The sequence below is a fragment of the Hylobates moloch genome, unplaced genomic scaffold (assembly GCF_009828535.3).
Source record: "Hylobates moloch isolate HMO894 unplaced genomic scaffold, HMol_V3 SCAFFOLD_3, whole genome shotgun sequence".
NCBI lineage: Eukaryota > Metazoa > Chordata > Mammalia > Primates > Hylobatidae > Hylobates > Hylobates moloch.
Genome location: NW_026652278.1, coordinates 128,220,984 through 128,247,555, shown reverse-complemented (window position 1 = coordinate 128,247,555; position 26,572 = coordinate 128,220,984).

The following is a 26,572-nucleotide window of genomic DNA, read 5'->3' as shown; positions in this document are numbered from 1 at the left end:
AAAAGCCATTTGGGTTCTACATAAAGCTGCAATACTTTTATGAACCAAAGTGGGTCCTAGGGAAAAAATCAGAAGAGTCATATTTCTTGCATCCTGATGGCCAGAGAGGAGGAGAGATGCAAATTGGCTGTCCTCTCGGTGGTGATCACAGTTTTCTAATCACTCTTCTGAGAATGTTTCACAGTGCTGCTTACGATGATACAGGGAAATCTGCAATCCACTTTCTTCTATAGAAGGAAGATAGAGGTGGCTGGTATGCTACAAAATAAGGACGCCTTCATTTCTTCTTTTCTAGAACGATCTACAATCAGACAGTGATTCAAAAGACTCAGCTAAGTGCTACATAATGAGCAACTTGTGCTCCTCAACCAAATGTTAGTATGAACGAAAGCCATTTTCTATTTGCATAGAGGTGCAGATTGGAACCCATCCATGGCTTCTCACTGGTCACTATGCAGGTTGAATCAATCATTTGAGGTGAAGCCAAGGGTGGCAAAAGTTCGAGTGTAAACGATGGAGCACAACCATCGCTTCTCTTGCCACTGTCAGAATCAGCATTATATGCATTATTTTCTAAAAGTGATTTTCTTAAAGCATTCTCTTGAAATGGTCGCCCCGTTATGGTGGAAGCAAGGTTTATATGGCTTAAAGCCTGTCACCAAACACACCAAGTTCTGCCCTCCTAATGATTGTAGCAATGGCCGTCCTGAGTGGGGAGGTGTGGGCAGTGGCGCCAGGCTGCGGGAGCAGCAGTGGCAGCAGTGGGTCCCCTGTGCCCTGCGTCCCCGAGGCGGCTGACTGCAACGCTCTCATCCTTGCTGGGCCAAATGGAACCCGCTCCCAGGTTAGGAGCCTCTGTAGCACTGGACCCTGGTCCACTCTCGCCCGCCGCTGCTGCACGGAGAGTAAGGGGAGGAGGCCGAGCTCGGCCCAGGGCAGTGCTGCGCTCCCGGGTGCTGGCGGGAGCAAAGGACAAGCGGAAGCCCCACTGGAGCCCGCCATCCTGGGGGCCAAGCGTGAGGTCCAGGCCCAGCTGCCTGCCAGCAGAGGAGCGGCACAGTCAGGCAGAGGTGGGCCCCCACGGTGGAGCGGGGCTTGGGGCGCTGCCGCGCTTGTACGCGGAGCTTGGGGGTCGGGCCCGGGGTGGCGGGGTGTGGAGCTGGTGCGGTGCTTTGGCGGCCCAGGGCGGAAAGTGGGAGTGGCGCGCCGCTTCAGAGGCCCAGCCAGCGACCTGGCCAGCGGCATGGCCTCCGCCTCCACCTTACCGAGGGCGCTGGGTTCCTGTGCCTCAGGAGAAGGCTCTGGGCTGGGGCTTCCTGGGCTGCATCCGCAGAGTCCGCCCCGCATCAGTGTGACCGCCAAGCCTGACACTCCGGATGGCCATGCCCGGGGCCCACAATCGGCTCCCAGAGTGGAGGGAGCTCACGGCGATATTTCTCCTGCCCCAGAAGCCGGCCCAGGCACAGCAAGGACCTGGAGCCCCCTGCCCCAGGCTGCTAGTAGGCATAGCTAGGGCTGCCTGCATGCTCTGCAAAGTGGGTGAGAGCCCCACTTTCCCAGGAATAAGACCCGGGCATCTCTGCATTCTGCACCCTCAGGAGCCCAGGAAGGCTCCCCCTTCCCCCACAGGCTTGGGGTGTCTGCTCCCGCTCCTGGCCTCTCCCTGCTCCCAACTCCAGTTCCGATCTCAGAGTGGGGTTGGGGCCCAGCGCAGGCGCTGTTCACAACCCAGCTGGGTGTGAGAACGTTTGGGACAGCACTGACACGCTAGCCCCATGCTGCCTCGTTCCTCTCTGGACTTTGGGTGCTGACTAGCACAGGGGGAAGCCAAAGGGGTGCTGAGGGCAGCTCAGCACTGACCTGCAGTTGGCCTTTGGTGCAAGCAGCCTGGGCACTGTGAACAACAGCAGAAGGCAGACAGGCTCCTTGGCGGAAGCGAGCAGGTCCCCAGTGAGGCTCCACCTTCAGGCCAGTGTTGGCCTGAAGGCTGGGGGCTGGACTGCCAGTCCCAGGGACCAGAGTGGAAACTTGTGGAGCCTTTTCTGGGCCCACCCATTGCCTCCCATGGAACAATCGGTGAACACTTCCTCCCCTCTGAGGCCATGAAGGCCCTAGGCGCAACCAGGGATGAGCAGACGAGGGGATGGCCAGTTGCAGAGAGGAGTTACCCTCTCTGCTGAGAACTGAACACTTGTTGAGACAGCCTGCTTGCAGAGAGGAGCTGCTACACTCTCTGCTAAGAGCTGAACACTGGTCGTGAGGATCTGCTTGCAGAGAGGAGCTGCCCTCTCTGCTTAGAGCTAAACTCTCATTGGGGTGACTTGCCCAGCAGAGAGGAGCTACCCTCTGCAGGTTTCCTCTGAGCTGTTCTATTGCTCAGTAAAGCTCCTCTTCCTCTTGCTCATCCTCCACTTGTCTGCATACCTCATTCTTCCTGGTCACAGGACAAGAAATTGGGACCTGCAGAAAGGCAAGGACAAAAGAGCTTGCCATTCTGTAACACAAACAGAGCTGAAACATGCTCCTTGCTCGCCACGTTGTGGGCAAAGAGAGGGAGAGAAAAGCTATGGCCCTTCAGGGAGCCTACACCTGGGAGCTCCCTGAGCCAGGAATGTAACTCCCTCTTTGGGGCCCTGCGGTTCCTGGCATCTCCAAGCTTCTGGGCGCCAGTGCACCACCATTCCAGACTGCTTGCAGTGTTGTTGGTCCAACCACAGCCTCACAGAGCCAGTGACTATGCCAGGACCTATGCCAGCACCTGGAGCTGCCCTCCCAGTGGCAGCAGCCAGCATGTCGTACTGTGCAGTGGCCAAACCCCAGGCTTGCTCACACACCCATCATAGCTCCCTGCCTGACTCACAGTCTCTCTTGGAGGCATGGGATCCAGGATGGTAGAGTGAGCCATGCACAGCCTTCCAGGCCAAGTGAGTGGGATGAGCCCAGCAGGCCCAAGCAAAACTCAGGCAAAGGTACCACCAGCCACAGGTTTCTGGTGAGAAAAGCAACACCCCAAGGATCCTGCAACACTAAGAAGCCCAATAAAGCTATAGGGAAAATGAATTCCCCAGTGAAATGGGGTCTCTTGCTGCCAGTTCCACTAAACAGAAGAAACCTATTTCCAAGCCCTTCAAGTGATTAATCCTGGAGCACTGGACAGTGATGCTTTTCTTGCGAATGGAGATACAATCTCAGTCAAGGCTCATATTGAATGGGTGGCCCAGACCCAGAAGGCTGGCTTCTCTTATATAATTGGAAATGAGAGAATTCTTTTTTTTTTATTATTATACTTTAGGTTTTAGGGTACATGTGCACAATGTGCAGATTTGTTACGTATGTATCCATGTGCCATGTTGTTTTGCTGCACCCATTAACTCCTCATTTAGAATTAGGTATATCTCCTAATGCTGTCCCTCCCCCCTCTCCCCACCCCACAACAGTCCCCGGAGTGTGATGTTCCCCTTCCTGTGTCCATGAGTTCTCATTGTTCAATTCCCACCTATGAGTGAGAACGTGCGGTGTTTGGTTTTTTGTCCTTGTGACAGTTTACTGAGAATGATGGTTTCCAGTTTCATCCATGTCCCTACAAAGGACATGAACTTATCCTTTTCTATGGCTGCATAGTATTCCATGGTGTATATGTGCCACATTTTCTTAATCCAGTCTATCGTTGTTGGACATTTGGGTTGGTTCCAAGTCTTTGCTATTGTGAATAGTGCCGCAATAAACATACGTGTGCATGTGTCTTTATAGCAGCATGATTTATAGTCCTTTGGGTATATACCCAGTAATGGGATGGCTGGGTCAAATGGTATTTCTAGTTCTAGATCCCTGAGGAATTGCCACACTGACTTCCACAGTGGTTGAACTAGTTTACAGTCCCACCGACAGTGTAAAAGTGTTCCTATTTCTCCACATCCTCTCCAGCACCTGTTGTTTCCTGACTTTTGACTGATGGCCATTCTAACTGGTGTGAGGTGGTATCTCATTGTGGTTTTGATTTGCATTTCTCTGATGGCCAATGATGATGAGCATTTTTTCATGTGTCTTTTGGCCGCATAAATGTCTTCTTTTGAGAAGTGTCTGTTCATGTCCTTTGCCCACTTTTTGATGGGGTTGTTTGTTTTTTTCTTGTAAATTTGTTTGAGTTCATTGTAGATTCTGGATATTAGCCCTTTGTCAGATGAGTAGGTTGCGAAAATTTTCTCCCATTTTGTAAGTTGCCTGTTCATTCTGATGGTAGTTTCTTTTGCTGTGCAGGAGCTCTTTAGTTTAATTAGATCCCATTTGTCAATTTTGGCTTTTGTTGCCATTGCTTTTGGTGTTTTAGACATGAAGTCCTTGCCCATGCCTATGTCCTGAATGATATTGCCTAGGTTTTCTTCTAGAGTTTTTATGGTTTTATGTCTAACATGTAAGTCTTTAATCCATCTTGAATTAATTTTTGTATAAGGTGTAAGGAAGGGATCCAGTTTCAGCTTTCTACATATGGCTAGCCAGTTTTCCCAGCACCATTTATTAAATAGGGAATCCTTTCCCCATTTCTTGTTTTTGTCAGGTTTGTCACTACTTGACTAAATTACTTCTCAACCCATTATAAATGTTAGTATGAATCCATTAGTAGATGCCCTGCAACAACTTCACTCTTTTGTATTGGTGTACATCATGTAGTGAGTGGTATTTATAACCTTTCCAAAATGCACAGACCAGTAGTCCAAACATGCTTCAGTCCTTCACAGTAGTCACACCTCTACCCTAACATGTATTTGCCTAGGTGTTTTAAACATAAATCAACAATACCATGCCCGCATGTATGCTTGTTTTCAGAAGAAGGTAAGCTAGTGCTCAATAAAGAAAATCTTTCATATTTTGATTGCAGTATTTCAACGCAATGGTTGAGACAATTTAAACAAGGAGAAGTAATGCCGTAGACTGAATGTTTGTGTCCCCCCCAAATTTATGTGTTGAAAATCTAATCTGCAATGTGATAGTATTCAGAGATGGAGACTTTGGGAGGAAATTAGGTCATGAAGGTAGAGCCCTCATAAATGGGATTAGTGCCTTTCTAACAAGAAACAGGGAAGAGCTTGCTTCCTCCATCTCTGCTAAAGACCAAGGAATTTAAACCTCAAATATAGCACCCTGGTATGCTGATTATTTTAAATTAAAGACTCTTAGAAGCCAGCAGATAGTACAAAAAGGTTTACTATGATATTCTCTTATTTGCTTAAAGTTCAGACCAACCAAGTAAGAAAACAACTACTTTAGGTTCCTCCTCTGAGTTTTCATTAACTTAAGCCATCTTGCAGAAAGACTGAAGTCTGTTACACTTGGACAGACTTTTGTCACAAACCATTGTCTGCTTTGTGGGCTCAACAGATGTTGTTCCAGGCCACTGTGTGTTCTCCAAGCCCATTGAATCCCCTTAAAAATAATAATATCTCCTTTAAAATCATCCATATTTCCCCGTCTGCCTTTCTCCTATGGAAAAAAAAGAAGTATATAAGCATCTACACCCAATTAAGTTATTGAGTAATTGACCCGGCCTAGGCATTTTTTTTTTTTAACAGTTCCACGGAACTTTTTCAAGAAGTTCAATGCTGCTCTACAGTATAAGATTATTCTGTAATAAAAACAAAACATGTTTTCCAGCTCTTCTTATTTTTTCAATATTTTCACATTTTAAAAGTAATATGGCATAATCATTATAATAGCATGGGTTCTGAAGCTAAATCAAAATCTGGGTGTGAAACCTATGTCTACTCTCTTTGTTACATTTAGCACGTTATGTAGCGTTTTTCTTCTCTTCAAAATGGGCATGATAATAGTACATACTTATTTCTCACCGCTGCTATGATCACTAAATAGGATAATTAATTTTAAGCACTTTGAGTCTAGTGCATTTTTAAAGCTTGAAGTAATTATTGATTATTCTCATAACAGTTTTATTCAATCAGTATCTGCTGATTATCTATTATGTGCAACACATTCTGCTAGGTCTTGCAGGGAGTTAGCCCTGGTAAGCACAGTAAGTTTAACTATAAAGAAAATTAGTAATTTACAAGATTCTAATACTTAAAATTATTTTAGCATTCTAGTAGATGCTTTTCTAAAAACTGTTTCACAAATATAAACTTTCATTGCTAAAAATAATATTAATGTCTGTAGATTTGCTTCCAAAGACACAGTTTAGTAAAATAAGAAAAATAGGCATGGCAGACATACTTATCAAACTTATAAAGCTCTCATGTAAGTTATATCACTGTATTGCAGTTGCTATTTCATGTTGGCAACCATGGCCTGCTTTCATCATAATATAATGCATTAAAGTCTCTCAATTGACTAAACACAGGCAAATGGCACAGCAGCAGGATACATAATATTCTAGAAAAGCTTTAAATGTTCTGGAGAAAAGACAAGTTGCAAAATGTTGTGACTGTGTCAAGATCTTCTCGTGAGACATAATTAGCTGAATATGAGAGTAGGCCAGTGGTCAGACTTGCTACCGTGTACCTAACCATTAGAAATAGCCTTAGGGAGCCAAAAATTCCATATTCTAAACCAGATTGAAGGAAGACTATGAATATGCAAATAGGCCTCCCACAGCTGCATGGCTTAAAAAGCAATAAAATTAAAACAAAACAAAAAACAAACAAACTCCAAATTTAATCTGCCTTAGGAACAGTTTTCTACCAGTATAATTGTCAACCCCAGTATACATGGATGTTGTGGAAAGTAAATGTGTTTTCAAGATATGTCCAACATGGTCACTGATGATTGAAAACATTATCATGTTCACATTGGTATTTACCATGTAAAAAAATGATAAAAAACCTTTGTATGCAGTTACTCCTGTAGTGGTTTTATAACAATGGAGATGTTATATGGCTTATGAAATTTAAAATACAATTATGTTGAGCACGGACACACAATATGTGAATTATCTTTGACAATAGTTTGCTTTTCTGATAAAAATGTTATTTGCTCATAGAGGTACAATGTGTATATTTAAAATTTACTCTTCATTTCACAAGTAATGCATGATAATTTAACTCATACTGCAATTTTTTAAAATTGCATGTTTTATAGTTTAGCATGTTTCACTGGAAGGTGAGTTTTACTTGTATGTTTCACCAGAAGGTGAAAGAGATCTGCTAAGGTGTGATTGCATGTTTCACCAAAAGGTGAAAGATCTGATAACTATGTTTCACCAAAAGGTGAAAGATCTGATAACTACAAAACACACCTAGAAAGAGTAAACTGTGCCTGCCCTCTGTTGCAGGGGTTCCATCAAGATTTATGCAGTAGTGTTTCAGTCTCCTTTTGCCCCTGGTGTTCAATGAGGTCTGGGCTCTTGTCCCACAGCCAAGAAGAATAAGGCACATGGACACTGGGGAGTGAGTAAGATAGAGTAGGATTTATTAAGTGAAAGGAAAGCGCTCAGCTGTGAGAGGGGACTCTGAAAGTAGGTTGCTTCCAGGGTATCTGTGGTTGGGGCCCTTCATGTGGAAGAAACAAGGAAGTCTTCTGTGGATTTTGCCTTAATGGGAGGGGTAAAATTCCCTCCTAGGGTTGTTGCATCTGTGCATGCCTGGGGTTGGCAGTAGTGACTCCATCTTAGTTGTTACCTATGAGTGGCTAAGCAAAACCCATGGGTGGGGGGACTAAAACCACAATGCTAATGTCATGTTAATGACGTTATAATGAGCTGGGTTAAGTTAACAACATTTAGATTGATTTATTGTGCCTGCACCTAGGTTAGGACCGTCCTTCTAAGCAGACATCCCGGCATAGGAGGAAGCTGTTAACCACATTTCTTTTGCTAGCTGCAGAGGCAGTGTTGGTGCTGTCCCACAGGTGTTCCGGTGACTATTGCCTCTCTTCCGAGACCTCCCTCTCGGTCTAACCAGTCTCTAACTGCCTCCTCTCTCACTAGCATGTTCTGCTTCTGATTTGGCTTTGTAATTTCTGCAAGATTTTCAAAGCACAATGACATTGGTTTTCTCATGTAAAAAACTGGGTTCCAGAGCTAACATTCAATGATTCTACCTTTATAGCCAATACAACAATAACATTTTAATTTGAAAATATTTCAGAGAGCTTTAATGTGCATAGATTTCCATGTTCTATCCCAACAAACTTTTTGATAAGTACATGTTTCATCCCTCAAGCAAACTTTAAATTGTTTTGGCTATAGACTAAAATTCTGACTTACTCACTAGTTATTTTATGATCATATTCTGAGTTGAATTTGCCAGCCCCCCTAAATTATGTTACTGATATGTTGAAATCCTACCTCTCAGTACCTCATAATGTGATCTTATTGGAGACAGAGTCTTTACAGATATGAAATGATGTTGCTGTAGGATTTTTCTTGGCCTCTTTGCTGGACTCACAGCAGGGGCTCGCTGTGCTCAACCCCTTAGAAGAGGGAGCATATGAGTGAGCAAGTGCAGCATCTGGCCAGCCACTCCAGGTGCCAACACAGGAGCAAGCTCTGTACAGGGCCCATGGCCAGAGAAGGTGCTAGTGAGTGAGTGTGGGATCCTGCCAGCTTCTCCAGCCACTGACACAGGAGTGAGTTCTGCAGGGCTCACAGCCAGACAAGGTATATTGCCTCAAGGGGAATGTGGTGGTGCCCGTGTGAAGGTGTTTGTGACCCCAAAGCAAAGTTACAGTGCTGATGTAGTTCTGCTCTTCACGAACAGGAGTGTGTTAGCAGCTCAGTTGGCCCCTTGCCTCATTGTATGGGGCAACTGCCCTCCACCAGCGAGGGCAAGGGGCTGGTGTGACAGCCTTTCTGGGTACCCACAACCAGTGGTTCCCGAGCTCTTTTCTGGCATCCAAGAAGAATGAGGTTACGCAGACAATTGAAGGATGGTGAAGTCAGAGAATTTTATTGAGTGCTGAAAATGGCTTTCAGTAGGGAGGGGAGATGGAGAGAGGACAGGAAGCACAGGTCCTCTTCCCCAAAGTCAGGTTGTCTCTTCCCTGAAGTCAGGCTTGCTCCCCTTCTACTGATTGAGTCTGTGGTCTTTATAGACACAGGATGGGGAGTTCATGCTGATTGGTTGTGAGTATGCAAAAAAAGGTTAAAGCAAAGACACCACTCAAAGGTGGGCACAACAGTGTAGAAAACCAATTAGTAAGGGGTAGGTATATGTAAAATAGGTAAAGGGTAGGGATAAATCAGAGGAAAGCACACCAAATGTGAAGACAATTCCTCAATTCGGTCCAAGGATTTAATTTGTACTTTGGCTCTCAGGCTTTAAACTATCTTTGGCTCAGAGGTAGGGTTTCACCAGGGGCCAGCTCCTATCTGCATAGGCATTTGACAGCCTCCTGCTGCTCTCTATGTCATTATGGTGGATCCTAATATGATTGACCTTATTTTTTTAAAAATAAGGGAAATTTGGAAAAGACACACACACACACACACACACACACACACACACACACACACACACTCATGGTGAATGCCATATAAACATGAAAGCGGAGTTGAGGGTGATGTTTCTCTAGGCCCAGGAGTCCCAAAGATTGCCCGCAAACCTCCAGAAACCATGGGAGAGGTCTGGACTTCAGAAGTAACCACGCGTGTCTGCACCTCGAGGTCAGATGTCTAACATCCAGAACTGAGACAATAATTTCTGTTGTTGAAGCACCAGTGTCTGTGGAACTTCCTTATAGCAGCTGTAGCAAATATACAAATCATATGCCAAGCTAAAAAGAGAAAATACAGATGAACTAATTATATTGTTGATTTTCCTTTAACATAACTCTTTGTTCCCACCAAGAATTTAGTTTCTTATCTCTAAATGATTCAAGTCAAAAATTAATCAATGACTTGGGTCACTTTAGCTTTTACTTAGAATTACCTTCCATACTGACTTTGGCGGGTAGGGGCCTGGGGCAGTCCCTCTTTGGCCTCTGGTTGACACACACGCTAACTGGAGCTGTTGATGATTAATGCTACTCATCAGGTCGGCTCCTTCCTGCTCATGTATCATAAAGGTCTCCCGCAGATCCCAGCAGTATCATACTAATTCAGTGCCCTAGCAAAATTAGCAGCAGGAAACAAACCTTTGTAATTTTCTTCCTTTATAAATAGCATTGTTCCTTCAGTAAAGGATAGCAGCTCCTGCTGTAATTGTTTCTGCACTGAAAAGTTACTTTCTTTCCATCCGTGTTAAAAATCAATCCAATGAGTGTATATAAAATTAACCAGCCTACTGAGAAAGAGAACATTCCTTTTACTTTTGAACTCTTCTGATTTCATCTCTCAGAGTGGGTCTATTGTACTGGTATTTTTTAGGGAGCACTCAATACTTTTAATGTGCCTTGAGGTTGTCATAGGAGAGAGAGGAACAACAGATGGAGCATGAATGAGCCTATGACACTGGTTTTTGGTGTTTTATTTTTTTTCCTCTCAAAATGTATTTTATTCTCAGCAAAACAGTTAATAATGACATCTGAATGTGAAATCTGGGACTTTATGGTTCCTGAACATGAGTGCAGAAATTATAGACCAAAGGTTGTGTTATGTATAGAAGGCAGTTATATAGAAACTGTAATTTCTTAGTGTGCAAGGGAATTCATCACAAGCATCCTTTGAGGTAGTATAATACATCATCTTCAAAATTGACTGGAAGTTTAATGGACATAGACCACAGTAATTTAAGAGCTTAACATTTTTTCTCACATTGCAATTGTTGTGGGAAAAAAAAAATCATGTGGGTGTCAACCCAGTTCTACTTAGTCTTAGCTCCAAGTAAATAAAATTGAAAAAAAAAAAAAAAACTCTTAATGTAGACAATAACAAAGTGATCCAAAAGAAACAATACAAGCAACAGTAAAAAGGAAAAATATTTACAATAACAAAACATAAAAACCCAACTATTAGGGAATGAGGATTAAAATCAATAATAGTACATTTATCATCACATTTAGTATACATAGAATTGGCTGGGCATGGTGGCTCATGCCTGCAACCCGGGCACTTTGGGAGGCCAACGCGGGTGGATCACGACGTCAGGAGTTGAGACCAGCCTGACCAATATGGTAAAACCCCATCTCTACTAAAAATACATAAATTAGCTGAGCATGGTGGTGGACACCTGTAGTCACAGCTACTCGGGAGGCTGAGACAGGAGAATTGCTTGAACCCGGGAGGCGGAGGTTGCAGTGAGCCGAGATCATGCCACTGCACTCCAGCCTGGGTGACAGAGTAAGACTCTGTCTCAAAAAAAAAAAAGTATAAATAGAATTAAGAAAGATTGTGGGCGAGGCATGGTGGCTCACACCTGTATACTGAAGCCTATCATGAGCCTAAACTGAACTCTTTGTCAGGTTGTAGGCATTTATGGACTTATGGGAGGGAACTGAGGTGCCAGGGCACACCTGCAAGCAAAGGAGATTAGAAGCCTCTTGGGAAAGAAACAAAGTCCTGAAGTAGAACTCTCCAAGGAGAGTCTTGCACACCTGCCTGAAATCACAGGATTGTAGTTTCTCAGTCTCTGAGTTTTATAAGTGCTATCTGTTGCTTAAAATTCACATTTATCCCTACCTTCACTATACCATGCCCCGACACCTATGGGCTCATGACTGACTTTAAGATTGAGATAAGTTTATAAATAAAAACTGAAAAGGGTGTTTTTTGTTAAATTTCCAATATATGTCTAGAGAAAAATCAGTATTGTTTTGAAACTCATCTAGCATAGTGAAACTGCAAAATGTAAGAGAAACATCACCATCCCTGTATTGGCATAGAACACAATACTGTATTCAGGAAAACTCTAGAACTCATTCTAAAGGTCCAGGGTCCAGCATTCTTGTTCCAAAGGCACAGGGGTGCCACAGCATAGCACTGCCTCATATAATGATAATGAAAGCAGATGCTAAAAGCTGGTGTCATTAAACGGTTGAGTTTGTTTTGTAGACACAGCTCAGGAACAAATACTGATGACAGTTCGCAGGCACTTTCAGGGTAGAGTAGCTTTAATAAATGAGTATCATAAAAAAAGATTTGCATTGTAAAACAAGTGTTTTTCCTTTAAAAGTTTAATTTAGGATTTCTACGTTCAATTCTATAATTTTCTGTTTTGCTGTAAGCTTACCTTACTTTTATATTACAAAAAGTTAAAAAATAATATTATACTAGCAAAATTTTGGAAAGAAAAATTGTCCTAAGTTGAATCTTCCTGCTAGTTTGTGAAGAAATGAAATAATTGCTCTATGACAATAGATTTTGTTCTACACAGTGTCATCCAAAATTAGAAAAATAGTGCTATATTCAACAAGTATTTGTAATGTTAATTCAAAAACTGCGATCATAGAGACTGTTTAGGATGAGTACAGTGTTATTTAATATTGTGTTCACATCACTGAATTTTTGAATGGCACCAGATTGGGTGATTTGTCTGAACTACCTGGTTGTTTTGGTATCATGCAAACATCTTGCTAAAGGGACTCTATTTACATGCTCTCTTGTGATGAAGTTGGGTTATACATTAGTATGAGCAATTAATAATAGCATATTAAATTTTAAAGACGGAGTTTATCTACCAAGTTAGGAGAAGTGATAGGTCATGAATTTAAAATAGGAAAGTAAACGTGCAAGGTTTTGTTCAAACTTGACTTCTGTGTTTTAGCTGCAATTTCTTACCCTTATATAATACTCTCTAAAATAGGCAATTTACTCCATCAAGGCAATAATTTAACTAACATTGTGTTTAACCTCTAATGACCAAATATACAAAAAAGAAAAAATGCCCACAAAGGTAAGTATTCTTTAGGCTGAGCAAAAGTGACTTGCTATTAATATTATCCTCAATTTGTTTCGAACCTGTTGAGTTGAGCAAAATGGCATGAATGAGGCCCTAGCTGAGATTATTTATTGAAGCAAAAACAGAATTAGAAAGGGCGGTGACACATATATCATTGCCACTGTTACAAACAGCTTCGAAAATTCAGTCTCAGTTGAGTATATTAAACTCTATGAATGACTGGGCAGGCAAAATTATAGTCCACCAGGATAATTATAGTTCACAGTCATATCTAATGGGATCTGCATAAATCAGGCTATTGTTTGCCACAAAGTGTATTTATACTTGTCAAATGATTGTAATTGGACATTTACAAAGGACCATTTCAATTTATAAACATGACTTTTTAAATGAATATTTATAAAGCACTTGTTAAAGAAAATAAATTTACTCAGGTAATTTTGAACTGTGATTTTACAGCATGTAATGTAAAACCATCTCTTATTAAGAAAATCTCCACTAAGTGTCTGTTGATGCAAAACCTCAAAATTAGATAGAGAAAAAATCCTTTCAGTGGTTCACAGTGAAAAATTATTTTGTAGTATCAATGTACCATCAAAAACAGTAGCATTAAGTTTAAATTCCAAGCTGTGGGACTAATTTTTGTGGCGGGAATAGCACCAAGCCTATATACAATGGCACACAGATGCAGATCCCTTATCTATACAACTTACATAAAGCCTATCAGATAATTCTACCTACATTTTAGAACTTTCCAAAAAAAATTGAATACTAATTTATTCCAAAATAATGAGGAATTATGAAGTTAAGTAAGTCTTTTAGACTACCACATATTCTACTATGGATAACTTCTTTTAGTTAGACTTTAAGTTTTTTCATCTTATTCAGTATTACTTTGTTTACTAGTAAAAGGATCTACAAAATACATCCTTGTCACAGAGCCTTTGACATTACCTGAATTGAGGTGGAAACAGCCAATATAAGGACTTCATTCTATCAAGTCTTTGACCAACCACCTACTCTGTGGCTAATTTTATTAGTCTGATAATTCTATATATCATAGAACACATTGCTGGAAAATGTACCCTGTCATTTATTACTAGCATATGACCCAGAAAATTCTCCTTGGATTTTGATTCCTTTCAGTTGGGCTGGACCATCCGAAGCTTAGAAACATCCCATAAAAAGAAATTTAAGACAGATATGCTTCTGTGGCCTGTTCTTGCCCTTTATCCATCACAGACTCTGCTTGGTTTTCTCTTTATCATCTAAGGTTGGATATCTCCTCCAGATTACACAAGACATAGCAGTTGCTTGAGATGGAACAATCTAAAAGCAAATGATGTACGTTAAAAGAACGTACAACCTGATATAGTTTGGATATTTGTTCCCTCCAGATCACTTGTTGAAATTTGATCCCCAGTGTTGGAAGTGGGGCATAGTGGGAGGCACTTAGGTCATGGGAGCAGATCCCTCATGAACAGCTCGTTGCCACCCTCAGGGTAATGAGTGAGTCACTCTATTAGTTCCTGGGAGAACTGATGGTTAAAAAGAGTCAGGCACCTCCATTTTCTCTCTCTGCTTTCTCTTTTGCTTCTGATTTCCTTTGCCACATGACCTCTGCACATGCCAGCTGCCCTTCGCCCATCTCACCATGAAGTGAAATCCTCACCAGAAGCAAATGCTGGCACCATGCTTCGTGTAAAGCATGCAGAACTATGAACCAAATAAACCTCTCTTCTGTATAAATTACTCAGCCTCTGGTATTTCTTTATTGCAATGCACATAAACTAAGAAATGGCCATTTCAGTTCTATGTATAACTGCTTATTCTTACTGGCAAAACTTCCCCTTCCAACCAACTCTGCTCATTAGGGTGATCCAGTTCTATTGCTGAGAAATCCATTTTTCCCTACGTGTGCAATGAATCTTAACCTCTTCAGGAAGAGGAAAGACAGTTTCCTATTTTCTCTAGAGATTGGAATGTCTCCCACCTCACCCTAATATCCCAATTATATTAGGAGCGTATGTTTTCACAGTTGCACTAGCACCTATTCCACTTTCTTGTTTGTACATCTTTCCCATTTGTTTTACTACCTAATTTACTCTCATCATTCAAGATTCAATGGAACCAATATATTGTGTTGAAATATTATTCTCTCAATCACATCAGATACTCTTCTCTGAAATTTCTACATTATGGTGTTGATCAAACATTTTACAGTATTCTTAAAAGCCAGATTTCCTACAATGAGATGCTTTGTCCAGAAGCCTGGGTCATTAAACTCTGTATTCTCAGTGCCTGGCATCTAATTAGCAAATTTTCAGTATATGAAGGGTTTGTGATAACTCTTGTAAAGGTCTCAATTCCTAAGAAAAATATGTCACCTATTTTAAAACTTGAATATAGTTTGTATGTTGCATTAGCCAATTAAGATGATTTATCTAAATCCACAGATAATGAAAGAGAGGCACCTGACTCAGGCAATGGATGTAGGGGCAGAAGACTAGAAGGGAAAGCAAGTACATGCTACCTGTCTGGGCAAGACCTTTCAGTGCCTTTCCATATTTCAATGGGTAGTCATCTGCACACCTTCCAGTCATTTCTTCTGTATTGCAAGGGATAGAAGCCTTTGTTTCGAACGTGTACTGTATTTATCAAACTTACTTTTTTTTTTTTAACAGATCTTCAATGCGATTCTCATTTTGCTAAGATATATTTGTATCAGATTTTGAGATAGAAAAGTATGAAAAAAAAAAACATTGCCTTCTTTCGCAGTGGCAGCACACAAACATATGGACTTTACAGACATGACATTTTGCAGCAACTTCTAGATCTTCCCCCGTGAGTGCCCTGGGACATCATTACAATAAATAAACCATTCAGGAAGTCAAAGGATGGTAGTTTTCACAGAAGCATTGCAAGCATTGAGAAGAAAAATAATCCATATCTAGTAGGTTTATTTTTATGAGGATAAATCTCTGGCCTCTCCATATTGAAAGGGATCTCCTGTAAATTATCCTGCCATCAGGTTGCTGGCTGGTTTGCCTGGGATATAAAGCCCTATTAGTGAGCCAGTGGTGACCTTTGCTGATGTCTGGTTAGATGCGCAGCAGCACTGCAGTCACCCTTTCTGAGGGAAAGTTCACGTTTTGAAGCCTAGGTAGAAATTCCCTCTGTACCACCACGGTTTCACTGAATGTGAGTCAATTGAGGCATCACCAGGGTGGCAAAAAGTTATCAAGTCAAGCCCAGTCAACTCAGAAAATCCATCTCAGAATTCCATTTTAGGTCGATTTCCTGGCATAATGTTGAAACACTCTGCCATTTAGTATCTGGAACAATGTCTAACACAATAATGCTTAACACCGGGGAAATGAGGGCATAGGTCTGAATCTCAGGAGATTCCTTTTATGGGGAATATCTTTTAACATCCCTTAGGAAACAGTGTCAACTCACTAAAGAGAGTACCAATAAGGTCTCCTGCCCACCCCATGAATAAAGATTTAAATCATACCAGCTCAGTGCTGATTGAGGGCAAGGGAACAATTAATGGCTTGTGGAAGGGGAAGTTAAAAATGCAAATTACAACTTTGTGACCCATTTAAGGAAAGAGAACTTGAATAGCTATGCATATTTATGTTTTCTTCCTGGCTTTATTATGTACATCTTTGTGTATATTAGACACTAACTTCGTATCTTTCCTTCATTCTTCACTTACTAATTTACATAAGGTACTGGTAGTTCATATAAATTCATTTTTAGAAACTAAATATAAAAGCGGAATTGCAACTGAACTTAAGCAAGAATCAATATCACCCAGGGCTAGATTTGGTGACTAATAGAAGTTTGGATCTCTATTTTTAGAAGAGAGATTGAGATAATTTTTATTTGGGGAATGATTCTATTCTATTAGCAAGAATCATGTTGTTTTTTGCCATTGCTGCTAATTAAAATTTTAAATATTGTCCAAAGTGGTATATATTATGCTAGATTTTCTCCTTTTGGCACCCAGTATATGTTCCCAAACTCTCCTGTTCTCTTTTTCCTATCATGAGAGCTAAAAGCCTGGTAAATAGATTTTTCAGACTCCTTTGTATTCAGTGTTCAGTGTGTGATGCATGTTTTGACTAATGGGTAACTGCATCTTTAATCTATATTGTTATTTAACATACATTGTAATTTCCATACTTGTTTTCAATCTCCCACACTAGAATGGCAATTGTGAAAGCACGGAGGTTTTTGTTTTTGTTTTTGTTTTTTTTTGAGAGGGAGTCTCTCTCTGTCGCCCAGGCTGGAGTGCAGTGGCGTGATCTCGGCTCACTGCAACCTCCACCTCCCAGGTTCATGCGATTCTCCTGCCTCAGCCTCCCGAGTAGACGGGACTACAGGCAAGCGACACCATGCCTGGCTAATTTTTGTATTTTTAGTAGAGACTAAATTCTCTACTAAAGTACAGAGGTTTTACTATTTTGGTCAGGCTGGTCTCAAACTCCTGACCCTGTGATCCTCCCACTTCGGCCTCCCAAAGTGCTGGGATTATAGGCGTGAACCACCGTGCCTGGCCACAGAGGTTCTTTCTATCTGGTGCTAAATAATATTTCCTGCATGAATGATTAATAAGTGAATTAATATTAAAACAAAAAAATAAGAAAAGTCAATGACTTTATAGGATTTGCACATTGAAATATTTTAAATTGAACTAGGGTAACCTCAACATGCTAACACATGTTGAGACATGGACATGGTAAATTTTTCAGATCCATAATTTTATAATAATTTTCAAATTACATGAAAACCTGCAGCACTCAAAACCAAGGTACAGAAAGAAAAAAAAAAAATCTTACAATCTCAGATGGTTGCCCAAAATAAGAACATTTCTTAAATTTCTGCAAAAATATTGTGAAAATGAAACACATGAATAGGAAAATAATCAGTGATAAAAAGTATTGATTGAATAGGTTAAATTGATTATTACTAGTATTCATAGTAGAGAAGAAAGATAGTGCTATTCATTACTTGTTATTTTCTTATCCTGAAAGACTAGGTGCTCTTTTAGTTTTGCCTTTCTACCCACATCAGAGATATTTCCTCACTACTGGTGTTTGTGTGTATTTTTCCAAGGGAATGATTAACTTCTGGAGGAGAAGGTTCATGTGTTGTTGATTTTTGTGTCTTTCAGGGTATAATATAACTTCTTCTCACACAGTGGGAAAAGATGTATTTTTTTAAATTGAAGTAAAACATTTGATGTGCCTAAATAGCTAGCTAGAAATCTTCTGCACATACAAAGTTCAATTTCCTAAATTCTATAGTACATTGACTAAAGCTATATAAAAATAACACAAACTTAACTAAAAGAGTAAGCCTTCAAAATAATCCTGATTAATGGATGGACTAATTATTCTTCGCTATGGAAGATATTTGATAGCATTCATTAGTCCTTCTCAGCAAGTAGATCCTTGCAAAATAATCGTAAGAATCATTTCTTTTAAATTATTTAAATCGTTCTTTAAATTAAAACATATTATACTTGCATTGTCAGTCATTTGGAAACTTTAATAATCAAAATGAATATGTCAGATTTTAATGAAAATTATCCCTCACACCTGTCGTCCAAACTTATCATATTCCTCATTTTGACTTGAAAGTGGAAAAAATACACCCTTCTGTATCTGATTATTCAGCTTTTGACCTTATTGTATTTAATTATATATTTTATGCTTATTATGAATCTCTTAATGTCGATGACTTTCTTTTACCCTGTAGTGGCTCATTGAACTGATAGAGTTGACAATTTTTCCCAAAAAAGCATGCATTAAGTGTCATCATAAAATCTAATTTATAGCTGTCCTACATTTGAGTACATCTGCTTTCTACACACTGTACTTAGTTATATCACTTGTTAAATAAATTTGCATGTCATATATGAAATTCTGTTCATGAAATGTATTTCCATAAGACTCAGTTGTCAAACTCTTATCTTCATTACCTTGAGATTTCAAAAGCAAAAATCAAAACCTCTTGCATTTCAGCTTTTTCTAAAGAACAATTTTTGAATAACAATTGTTAGATTTCATATTCTTTCAAAATGGAAGAAAATGCATTACTAAAATGGCACATTTTTGATATCAGATGAATTCTCTTATCTGCTATAGAAATACAACTATTATTAATGTATTTTTGGAAATAATTATATACATGGATTTATTATGCTAAATATCTATTATCTATTATGCTAAGATTTCATGGGATTCTTATATCATTATAAATGTCATTGAATGACACAAATGTTACTTAAAAGGTTTCCACCATCTGATAAATCTATTAGAAAATAGTCTGAAGTAACTATTACTTGATTTGCCAAGTTGAGCTCCAATTACTTGCAGTACATTAGAAGCAGCACCAAAGATCTGGTTATTCTGGAAGGATTAGGGAAGACAGAAAAGAATACCTGCCTGGGAGCAGAAGACCTGGTTTCTAGAATTGGATCTATTACTAATAATTTAAAATTGTGAAGCCATATTTGCTCATCCGCAAAATGTGGAGTATAACTCTTGTTTCCTCGATTCAGGATTATGGTGAGCAGCAACGTATTTATAGTTTACAAAAATAGTTTACAAATACTTTGAGTATCTCTGGAGGAGAGCAGGCTGAGGTCTGAAGCCCTGCAAGAGAACTCCATGCAGCAAAGGGTATAGCAAAATCTTTGGGCAGCTGAACAGAGCCTTTGATTGGGAAACAGAGAAATGAGACATGCGTTCTTAGAATGTGACCTTCATGCTAATTTCCTTTCTCTTTCTTATTCATGTATGCTTCTGACCTATACAAGATGTAACTCCCCATCTTCCTATGAAAATCTGAAATCAGAAATCACTGAATATTTCACAGAACTTCTTTATCTCACCATCCACATTGCATTTGCCAAGTCCTGTGGATATTATCTCCAGAAAGTTTTGTGGTTTTTTTTTATTGTTTATTGTCAACATGTGTATACTAAAGCCCAGGTTACATTAATATTTTATATCATTATTTAACTTAGTATAACTTAATTTCATCATGTATACATGTGTAACACAATATTTTTACAGTCTATTGCTGTCTGAGTTCTTCCCTATTCTGCCTCAAAAAATTAGTCCCATTGTTAGAGTAAAATATAGAAATTAATTCCTTCCACAAAACAATTCTGTTAGGTATATATTTTTTTAAGGCAAAGTAATTTAAAACCGGAATAGATAAAAACACTTTGTAAAACATCATTTTTCTTAACAGAGAATATTCATGCACTGTGAAGGGGATGAAATAGATGAGCTAATATAATTTTGCATATTTAATTTCTGCAATCCTATAAGGCCTGACAGTTATTAAACAAGTACTTAAGAGGCATTATGCAATTATATTTAGCTTGCATTCATACATGATGTTTGATTTAAAAAGTAACTGTATCATGGTTTTCATGATAGACATTTAGAGGCAAATTTCAGGAGACAGTGAGTATATGAATTTAATACATGACAATTTTTAGGATAGCTTTTTTTCTCCACCTAGTTAAATTAAATATATTTATAATTAGGACTGTGGTGAAACCCTATTCGTTTTTCTTAACTTAAATGCGTTAATTAGTCTAAATTTACGATAAAATAATCTTTTGAATTTAAAATTTTTAAGTTAACAACCTTACATTGAAATGTAATCAGTGCCTTAGGATCCATCTATTGAAACTAGTGGAACAGAGTATAACATATTCTAGTCTCTTAGCCTGTTTTAATGATGAAAGCATTTAAGTATATTGTGAGATTTTGATGCTTGAAATTAATTCAGAAGACTATAAAAATAATTGCAATGTAATAATCGAGTTTAAAAACAACAGGCCGTTTACATTTTTAATATTATTTTTTAATTTGTTTTTTACAATTGCTGTGATGCATTCAGTATCAAACATCTGTAATTGTAGATTTTAATAATTTAGTATATATCATGTGCTAAACAGAAGAATAGCAACAGAAATTTCCGTCTTATTTCCTAAAGCCAGTCCTCTGAGTTCCTCAATTCAATCACCACATTTAAAATTTGAAGTTATTTTTATATGTCCCATATGGATTTCTGGACTATGTGTGTCTGTTTTGAACTTTTTCCTCCCCTTTAATTTGGATCTCATTGCTTCTCAATTTTACCCCTGTACCAGCTTCAAAAGTTCTTCTCTTCAATCTACCCTTCCTTTGCCACTTTCTTATTAGAGCGTCACTACTTTTATATCAATCTTTTGCTTTAAGTCTCTTTTAAGCTTTCCTCCCAGCCTTACTGGAAAAAAAATTTTAAAGTGCATAGTATGGCCTTATTGCATCCCCCACCTCTCCAGATGCACACAGGCGTGGGCACACATACAGACATGAGTCTAGACTCAGTTTACCACAATAGCTTTTCCTCCTGCCATATTTCCCTGTCTCTTCTATGCTAGGAACACTAGACTACTGGCTAATTCCAGCAGATGTTTAAATTTCACCATCACCATATCTTTGCTACCAGGGTCCTAATATTGAAATGTTTTTCTTTCTTCCTCACCCTCTGACCCTCTTAGTGTGGTGAGCTTTTAGGTAGAGCTTTCAGAGTCAATGGATCAACCAATTTTCTCCAGAGAATCTTTCCCTTACTTTGTAATAAGAATTAATTTTCATTGCTTTGTACTCTTTGTGGCATAGTACTTAGCCTAATCTACCTGAATTAGTACTACCATCAGCATTACTTTCTCCACTAATGTATGGGTGTTTGTCACCAGAGAAGATCTCAAATTCATTTTTGTTTCTTCCTCCTTAGTACTTAGAAGAAGAGTTTTCATTGAGTATAGTATCAATGAGCATGTAGTGAAAGAAGAAGGGAGAAAGGGAGGAAATATGATTTCTTGATTTCTTCCAGCTCTATATTTCCTTTCTGAATTAGTGAATATACACTAATCTTCTGATAATTTACAAAAATTCTTATTATAAATACACCATATTTGAACAATAAAAAGAACCACATAGCCACTCCTTCCTCTTTGGAAGTTTGGTATTAGTGCAGACGTTTTGCTGAGCAATATCATCTTTATATTTGTCATGAGTTGGACCATAATGTTTTTAAAAACATAATTCCAATTTTGATTTTAAGTTCAGGAGGTACATACATGTGCAGGTTTGTTACCTGGGTATACTGTGTGATGCTGAAGTTTGGGGTATGATTGATCTGATTACCAGGCAATGAGCATAGTACCCAATAATTAGTTATATAGCCCTTGCCCCCTACTACTCCCAGTCTCTGTCATTGCCATTATTATGCCCATGAGTACCCAGTGTTTAGTTCCCACTTATAAGTGAGAACTTGTGGACCACAAGCTTTTAACCACTTTCTGTAACCCTGTCCCATCTAAACTAACCTTACAGATATTCCTCAACTTATTCTGCACAATTCAAAGCCTAGTTTTAGCTGAAGAACCAATGAAAACAATTCTTGTTTTCTTATCCATCTTTTCCTATTTAATGTTGACCCAAACATTCCTCTACTTGGAGTTTCTTCATTAATTATTTCAAGACACTGTACATTGTACTCTCACACATTTTACTTTCAGATGGTTCTTAAATTATTTTCTTAACTATGTAAATTTTCTACATAGCAAAAGTCAACAGAAGTTTATTGTTTCTATATTTATTGCAGTATATGTTAAAGGGAATACAAACAGGAAGAAATTTAATAAATGCTTATTAATCTCCAAAATTTGGCTAACCATTGCAATTTTGTGCATGAGATTTAAATGTATTGCTTGATTTATTTGTGATTCTGACTTTATTTTTAAAATCACTATAAAATCTATTAATTTTTAAAGTTACATTATTAACAACAATGTCTTATGAAATATAATGGTTATTTCTTTTTTATCTTTAGTGAAGAAATTCCCACTTAACCTGAAAAGAGCCAATGGTAACTCCAGTTAATAAGAATCCCTGAAACAATTGTACTAGCTTAGAAATGGCTGAATTGAACAGCTTATAGTTCTCACATTAAATGGAAATGTTTCTTCTTTTATTATTGTTAAGTTAGTTACATATGCTAGTAAAATTTTAATATGTTTTTTAAAATTTAAAAAGTAGTATTGCCACATGATATTACAACAGAATATTTTGACCAGAAATATTGTGCTGCTGAATTGTAGAGTCTAAAATAAACACACTACTGGTGGCAAAGAATGACTCTATGAAGAGGCAATGATACAGAGTAAAATGCAAAAAGATTGGCATTCTGTACTCCTGTGTTTGAGTTCATAGTAAGGCAAACCTACTGAGTGATGTTGGACAAAGCAATTTTCCACATATGTGGACTACTGATTATTTATCTTTGAAAATGTGAATAGCAGTTCTCGCCTCATCAGTTTACTAAGAGGGTTACATAAAGTAACATATATGAAAGCCATTAGCACAATTACATGTTTTATAATAATATTTTTAGTGAGTGTGCTCTACCTACCATTTGCTTTTCAGATAATTTTATGCATATTTTATCAATGATTTCCATACTTCATTTCATAATTTTGTCACACTGAGAACATAATCTGCATAATCTGTTTCCTACTTGATTTTCTTTAAAATGAACTCACTTTTTCCTTTTTTTCTTGTTCCGTGTAATTATGAGTTTCCTTTTTATATAAATATGTAGTTACATAAATATAATATAAATGTAATTATACATTTTTATAAATGTACATATACAGTAGTAGTAATATATTACTATTATAGTATTTTAACAATGCCTTTCCAGCACCAGGTAAACATACCTCATGTACCACTAGTGTTATACTTTCTCTGATTTGAGAAATGATGCCCTATGTACTGTAATTCTTGTCATGACCAGGGGCAAAGGAGATAGAGAGTCTTATCTTCTTTTTATAAATATTCAAGCAAAGAAAATTTAAGTCACTTTCCTAAAGTATTACTGGGATTTAAAAATTTCTGAGGATTGTTTTAGGGTAATATAGAGGGTTTCTTGATTTCCCTAGTCAACTTTACTCCAAGCTCCTGCTTCCTTCTCAAATCTTTATTTTTTTCCCATTGACTTATCACCTCCCCATATTACAGTGTACTTTCTCATTTATATTCTACAAATCCACTAGCACACGGCTGTAGATGTTTCTAGACTTTTAAAGAAAGAGTTGTCGTTTAAAGAAAGTGCAGAAATGATTATCTACAAGAGAAATATTGAAAATTAGATCTCACTTTCTATCATCTCTCAATTTTGTCCATGACAGGTGCTCTGACCCTCATCTAAAACATTCTCTCATCTTTTCTCTTTACCACTTCCTAGTATCCATGATCTCTCTGGAATAATTAAGAAAAAACTCACAAATAGATTCCTTTTAGTCTAAAATTCTACTTTAAGAAGCTCCAATAATAAGTTTTACTAACTAAAATTTTCTCTTCCCTGAATTAAATCCCTCTTCTCTAAAGTTTGGGTATTCTGTGACCATTTACTTTCTTAATTTTTCTTTCTGTTACACTGATATATTATTACCATACAGGATTCTTAATTTAGTGCAGTGGAATAACCATAAGAAAATGTATGGAGAAGGTTTTTGCATTACGAAATGCACTTTCAAGTGAGATCTATATACATAGATTAAGAAAACAATAGCAAAGCTTTAGAGTTGATTCAAAACAAACAACTCATCTTTGTTCTTCATCACTGAAGAGTTGATGATGAGAATTGGTCTGTATATTAGTCGTTTTTCATGCTGGTGATAAAGACATACCTGAGACTGTGAAGTAAAAGAGGTTTTAGTGGAGTTACAGTTTACGTAGCTGGAGAGGCCTCACAATCATGGTGGAAGGCAAGGAGGAGCAAGTCACATCTTACATGAATGGCAGCAGGCAAAAGGAGAGAGTTTGTGCAGGGAATCTCCCGATTTTAAAACCATCAGATCAAGTGAGACTCATTCACTTTGACTAGAACAGCTCAGGAAAGACCCACACCCATAGTTCAATCAACTTCCACCAGGTTCCTCCCACGACACATGGGAACTGTGGGAGTTACAATACAAGATGAGATTTGGGTAGTGACACAGCCAAACCATATAATTCCATTCCTGGCCCCTCCCAAATATCATGTCCCCTCATTTCAAAACCAATCATGCCTTCCCAACAGTCCTCCAAAGTCTTAACTCATTTCAGCATTAACTCAAAATTCCACAGTCCAAAGTCCAAAGTCCAAGACAAGGCAAGTTTCTTTCACCTATGAGCCTCTAAAATCAAAAGCAAGTTAGCTACTTCCTAAATACAATGGGGGTACAGGCATTGGGAAATTACAGTCACTCCAAATGAGAGAAATTGGCCAAAACTAACAGGCTACAGGGCCCATTCAAGTCAGAAATACAGCAGGGCAGTAACATCTTAAAGCTCTAAAGTGATCTCCTTTGACTCCATGTCTCACATCCAGGTCACAGTGATGCAAGAGGTAGGTTTCCATGGGCTTGGGCAGCTTCACCCCTGTGGTTTTGCAGGGTACAGTCCCCCTTCCAGGTACTTTCACAGGATGGCATTGAGTGTCTGCAGTTTTTCCAAGGGAATAGTGCAAGCTGTTGGTGGATCTACCATGCTGGGGTCTGGAGGACAGTGGCCCTCTTCTCACAGCTCCACTAGGCAGTGCCCTGGTAGGGGCTCTGTGTGTGGGCTCTGACCCATATTTCCCTTCTGCACTGACCTTGCAGAAGTTCTCCATGAGATCCCTGCCCCTGCAGCAAACTTCTGCCTGGGCATCCAGGGTTTTACATACATCCTCTGAAATCCTAGGCAGAGGTTCCCAGATCTCAATTCTTGACTTCTGTGCACTTGAAGGCTCAACACCACGTAGAAGTTGCGAAGGCTTGGGACTTGCACCCTCTGAAGCCATAGTCTGAGCTCTATGTTGGCCCCTTTCAACCACGGCTTGGAGCAGCTGGGACACAGGGCACCAAGTCCCTAGGCTGCACACAGCATGGGGACCCTGGGCCCAGCCCATTCCTAGTACTCTTGGCCTGAGATGGGAGGGCCTGCCTTGAAGGTTTCTTACATGCCCTGAAGACATTTTCTTCATTGTCTTGGAGATTAACATTTGGCTCCTCATTACTTATGCAAATTTATGCAGATGGCTTGAATTTCTCCTCAGAAAATGGGTTTTTCTTTTCTATCATTTGTCAGGATGCAAATTTTCCAAACTTTTATGCGGTGTTTCCCTTTTAAAACTGAATGCCTTTAAGAGCACCCAAATGCCTTTAAAATTCACATCTTGAATGCCTTGCTGCTTAAAAATTTCTTCCATCAGATACCCTAAATCATCTCTTTCAAGTTCAAAATTCCACCAATCCTAGGGCAGGGGCAAAATGCTGCCAGTCTCTTTGCTAAAACATAACAAGAGTCACCCTTGCTCCAGTTCCCAACAAGTTCCTCATCTCCGTCTGAGACCACCTCAGCCTGGATTTCATTGTTGAATATCATTATCAGCATTTTGGCCAAGGCCATTCAACAAGTCTCTAGGAAGTTCCAAACTTTCCCATATTTTCCTATCTTCTTCTGAGCCCTACAAAGACTGTTCCTCCCTCTGCCAGTTACCCAGGTCCAAAGTCGCTTTTACAATTTTGGGTGTCTTTTCAGCAGCGCCCCACTCCCAGTACCAATTTATTGTATTAGTCCACTTTCATGCTGCAGATAAAGACATACCTGAAACTGGGAAGAAAAAGAGGTTTTAATGGACTTACAGTTCCATGTGGCTGGGGAGGCCTCACAATCATGGTG